Here is a 5,836-nt window from a genome sequence, read left to right on the forward strand (position 1 = left end):
CCCGCCGCACCGGGCCTCGCACACCTGCACGGCACCCCAAACACAGATGTGCCGGGAGCACCCAAAACACCCCACACGCAGAATGAGGGTGCCAGCGGCAAGTGCAGGGGAACCGTGGCTCCCCTGGGCTGGAGCGGCCCAGAGAGCCCCCCCTCCCTCTCAGAATCACCACAGAATCTTCTAGGTTGGAAGGGACCTTAAAGATCATCTTGTCCAACCATCAACCTGACTGACAAAAACAGACACCCACATAACAAACAAGAAGCATCACCATCACTAAACCAGACCTCCCAGCACTACATCAACCAAAATTTTTCCTAATATCCAGCCTGAACCTCCCCTGGTGTAACTTGAAGTTACTTCCTCTCGTCCTGTCGCCTGTGACTTGGGAGAAGAGACCGACCCCCACCTCTCCACACCCTCCTTTCAGGGAGTTGGAGAGAGCAAGAAGGTCTCCCCTCAGCCTCCTCTTCTCCAGGCTGAACAACCCCAGCTCCCTCAGCCTCTCCTCATAAGACTTGTGCTCCAGACCCCTCACCAGCTTTGTTGCCCTTCTCTGGACCCGCTCCAGCACCTCCATGTCTTTTTTATGGTAGGGGGCCCAAAACTGGACACAGTACTTGAGGTGGGGCCTCACCAGTGCCCAGTACAGGGGGACAATCACCTCTCGGGTCCTACTCGCCACACTGTTCCTGATACAGGCCAAGATGCTGTTGGCTTTCTTGGCCATCTGGGCAGACAAGCCCCTGCAAAGACCCTGTATATCCTGTCACAGCCCAGGTATACACAACCTACTCCCACCTTGCTCGTGTTTCTTCAAAAATACAGCATCACAATTTTTACCAATTACACCCCACTGCAGCGCCTCAAGTCCCTGGCTGTAGGTTGCACCAGAACCCACAACATCACACCACCATCCCTGGCCCCATCCCACCTCCTCTCACAGCTGTCCTTCCTTTGGCAGGTAAAAGCTGTCTATCCATTAATTCACTGAAATTATAATTTCCTACATGTTGTCTGACCTTTCACAGCAAGGGAAAGCGGCCAGTGTTCTTTTTCTACCCCTCCCTCCCACCCCCTTTTTGCTGCCTTTTCTCTTTTGTTTTGTTCTGTGAGAAATGCCAAGCTATTTCTAGACAACAAGGGTGGTTTATACACATTAGTAAATCTTCAGAGCAAAGCTTTCCTCTCAGTCTTTCTCTTTGTTTCGTTAATGGTAGCTATAAATTACCACTTCCCTGTCTCACTGGAGCATCAGGCTTCATTGCTTTTGAAATGATCAAAGTTATTCTCTTCTAAAATCCAATGAGAAAGAACCTATTGTATCTTCTGGACGGTTTCAGTCTTAGTCCAACTCATCTATAAATGCATAAAGCTGCCCATTAAACACTCCAAGGATTCTCCAGCCCTGCACCATACCCCCCCAGCCTCATCTTCCCAACAGAAAGTAATAAATGAATTAAGACTTTCTCAACAGTTTCCATGATCTTGTGAATAAACAGTCATACCTACGATGGGGATTGGCCCCATCTCATCTGCAGATACCAGTCAAGGAGTCTCTACAAACAATTCTCCCAAATGCACGTGACTACAAGCTACCTGACAGAATAGGTGTTACATACTTCAGGCCATTTCTCAACAGGTTCCTCAATGACCGTGACCAATATTAACTTAAAATTCATCACAAGGTTTGACAAAAGACATAAAATCTACATGTGATGAGTGCAGCAGAAAAAACAGTAAGAGACACGGAAAAGCCATATTCCCAAACCAAAGCTTTCTGGGACCCAGTAAAAGCAAAGCATCTTATTTACTTCTGTAAACTAAAATATAAAGTGACACATAAATATTGCTGAATGCCTGAGTTAGATCAAAAGGTCTCAACACAGCTTAGAAAACAAACAGGAACAATATAAAATTTATCTTAGTTAATGAAATCATTTCTTATACACAAATCTCGGAGTGCTTTGTAAAGGACGCTAGCTATTATTTCACATATAACACTCATTTGTTTATGATGAACTACTGCCACTAAAATATCTCTTTAAAGACAAAAAACAGACAGAAGACCTCAACACAGATGTCTTTCTGCAGCCTTCTTAACTATTTCTATTCAACTACGGAGTCACAGTGACAGATGAACACACTGGGTACTGAGATCTTGCTGGAAGAAAGAAGCTAGAAAAATTCCTGAGACCCAGCTTCAGCAATAAGTTAAGAATGATGAAAGAAAAACAAACATATTGGGGGCAGTTCAACAGGAAGAGACCCCAAATAGCACTACTTGGGTTTTTTTTCAGCAATTAAAAATAAAAACCTGATACTTTAAGTATCAGTCGAAGTTGCCTCACCTGTGAGATCAAGACTAAGCTGCCACAGAGCAGTCAGATGTAAAAACTGCTCCAGAAATTCTGCACCTCATCTCCACTGATACTTTAAGTATCAGTCGAAGCTGCCTCACCTGTGAGGTAAGCTGCCACAGGGCAGTCAGATGTAAAAACTGCTCCAGAAATTCTGCACCTCATCTCCTGAGTAGAGCTGAACACTTTTGTCTGAAAAAATTGGGATAAAGACTGCTTTATAATCCTTGTTAAATTTTATTATTTAATGATACACAACCATGATTTGAAGTCACTAGATTGCCATTTCATTTGTACTGCAATGGACCAAGAAGCAGTAGGTCTGCCAGGCTGAGCAACCGTGCATCATATTGACCCAAAATTTAACAGGACTGAGCAGGCATAATGAGTGCTTGGGTCAGAAGCTTGAAAACAGCCAGGGTGGGGAGTAGATGCCAGAAGGAAAGAGGGAAAGAGGCAGAAAGACAAATGAGGAAATACTTTCAAATATTTAATTATTCCAAAGCTTTTCATACACATATCTCAGAGCTGTAGTTTTAAGCCCACCTCATCTCCGCATGTATACTGGGGTTTGGACAACTGTTTTCCTCTGAAATTAATAACTCAAACTTTTGCACTTATACTTTCTGTCTCAGTATCAAAGGGTTTCCCAAGCTACCAAGTAGGTTGTTGAGTTCTACATAAAATAACATTTTCAGTAATCAGCATTCAGTTGCAATTTAATAGTGCCTTTCTTTGGGAGCAGGACCTCCCCCCATTTTCAGTAATCAGCATTCAGTTACAATTTAACAGTGCCTTTCTTTGGGAGCAGGACCTCCCCCACGGCTTATCTCAATCAGAGATGAAACCTGGGGTTCCTCTGGTCACCAGGAGCCTAAAAGAATCTCTCATGTTCATTTATACTTCTTGTTTAAGTCTTTTTATGCCACTGGTAGGAAAACTTGCCTGAAACAAACATCAGATCCACCAGTGATATTTTAAATGTTGTAGGATCTGCATCTTAAAATGCCACTCCTATTTATTGCAGGGCTGAACACAGTATGTTTTACCAAAGAGGATACATCTTTGAGTTAATAGGGGAAAAAAAGGAGACCTCTTGCTATGTGAAATAACTTTTAGACAAAAACGTGCTTGGACCTTTGTATTTCTTTATGACAACTTTCCAAGTCATCACTACAACAAACCATAACCCAAGTACATTTCTAGACCCATGTGTTTAGACCAGTTAGTCCACAGATAATCATTGCCTAGTACTCACACTGTCCTCTCCAAAAAATGTTAGTAAGCACCACCTTCTATAAAACCACCTTAGACCTGACATTTGGAAAAGTGCTGTGAATCCAGCAGCAGCACAACGCTTTGCTCACCAAGGCCCCTGTTCTTTTTGTTCCTTCCCCTTGCAGGAAGTCTGAAAGGTTCGAGGCCACCTGGGACGAAGCAAATATGTTTCTGAAGATGCACTTACCTCACACTTACCTCCATCCAGGCCTGCCCCACATCCATCCCCATAGTGCCTCTGCAGAGGAATGAGAAGCAGCAGGTCTAGGGAATTGAGATGGTCTGTTTCCAAGAGAGGCAGGTTTGGCATCTCATACAAGCACAGCACACCTGACGGCAGGTATTGAGCTCACAACTGCATCCCTCAAAACCAGTCCAAGGCTCAGGCCACCAGCACTTCATCAGAGCATGGGACAGGCTGAGTTCACCCTGTCAGCATCTCCCCCACTGAGCCCACAGGATGACACCATCAGTTTTGCAGAATGGTATTGCAGAAATCACCACTAGCTCAGGAAGACTGATTCCTCCAAGAGAGATCTTAACACTTTTTATTTGTTTTGCTTAAAAAAAAAAGCCTCCACCACAGACCAGGGCTGGGAGGTGTAGAGGTGAAGCAGAGGTACCTCCAAATAATGATCAAATTCCTTCCCTCTGCATTTTCCCTGATGATATAAAGCATCCAATGATGAGCTCATACAGTTTGACAAAGAGTGAACCCCACCAACTTCAGAATAGCCCTAACTTGAACCACTGTTCCTAGGCTGAGAAAATTACCTTCTGTATTTGTCAGCTTCAAACAGAAATGTGTCAAAGCAGAGGTTAGCCACTGCTAACATGCAGGTAAGAAGAATAACCAGGTTTGGCTGTCTATAGCTGACAAAAAGGAGGGCAGCTCCCTAAAAGAAAGGAAAACCAGTGCACCCAAACGATGAGCTCTCCTTTGCAGACACTGGGCTACTAAGGAGTGGCAGAAACCATACAAAATGGGGGAAGTGGCATTCAGCCTTCTTACCTGTTCCTGTCATTGTACCTGGGGAGGAACCAGAGAATCAGTGACAGGGGTTGGAAGGGACCTTTGGCGGTCACCTTGTCCAACCCCTCTGTCAAGCAGGGATGTCCTGGAGAGTGCATTTTGGATGAAGCAGGAGATGAAAGTGAGTAAGACTGACTTGGCCTCCCTCCTTCTCATACAATTGACATATAAAACTTTCAGAACATGGGCAGCAGAAAAGTTACAAAAACATAACCACCAATGAGTTGCCTTCACATTTGTTTACCACTCCACTCAAATCTAAAGACTAGATTTAATACACAGTAAGGCAGGCAGAACCAGTTTCAAGGTGAGATAAGCAGAGCAGTATCTAATGAACCAAGATTATACAGGGCTCCACTACATTGGTATGTACTTCAAATGACTCAAAAAGTGAATGAATGGAGATGGAGGAACCATACTTTTGCCTCTGTGCCAATACAATCCCTCCACCCAGTAATTCCTCCTCCGGGACTAGATATCAAGTTAGATCTTACCTTGGGCAAAGAAGGGGTGAAAAAAATAGGAAAGAGGCAAGATAGGCAATATGTGTGTGCCACAGGTGTGCTGTCAGAATCTCACAGATAGAGGACAGAGCTATTTTCTCACTTACCCTTATATTTGAAGCATCAGATAGTTAAATTTCCAACAGTTCCTGCTTCTCTGTATGGATCCTCACACATAAAGAGAAAGGTCAAGTGCACAGTACATAGACTTGAGTAATTGTGGTTTTCAGAACACAAAATTTGGAGACCTCCACTAAATTTGGTTATTAGGATCGAAAGTTGTTTTAAGCTAACGTAAATGGCAGCACATATGTGTGTATGTACTCACAGACACTTTCCAAGACCTGCATTAGTCCCTTTGCCTCCCTGTTCTCCCCATTCCCTGATTACTGAGTGGGTATCTCTCCCGCTGATGGCAGTCTGACTGACCACAATTGCTTGTGAGAAGGCTACAAAACTGTACAAAAAATGTCTCCTGAAATTAGACACTAAAATGTCATACATACCTGCAAGTCAGGCAAAGATGATTAGCCAAATTATAATAAGAGGCTTTTGAAAATAGCACATTAATGCTATTTTTCACGTCAGAAGACGGATTTTATTGCAATTCAGTAAATGAACTACACCTGTAAATCTGTTTTGTATATCCAATTCACATTTAA

Source organism: Calidris pugnax, unplaced genomic scaffold (assembly GCF_001431845.1).
Source record: "Calidris pugnax isolate Ruff unplaced genomic scaffold, ASM143184v1 scaffold26, whole genome shotgun sequence".
Classification (NCBI taxonomy): Eukaryota; Metazoa; Chordata; class Aves; order Charadriiformes; family Scolopacidae; genus Calidris; species Calidris pugnax.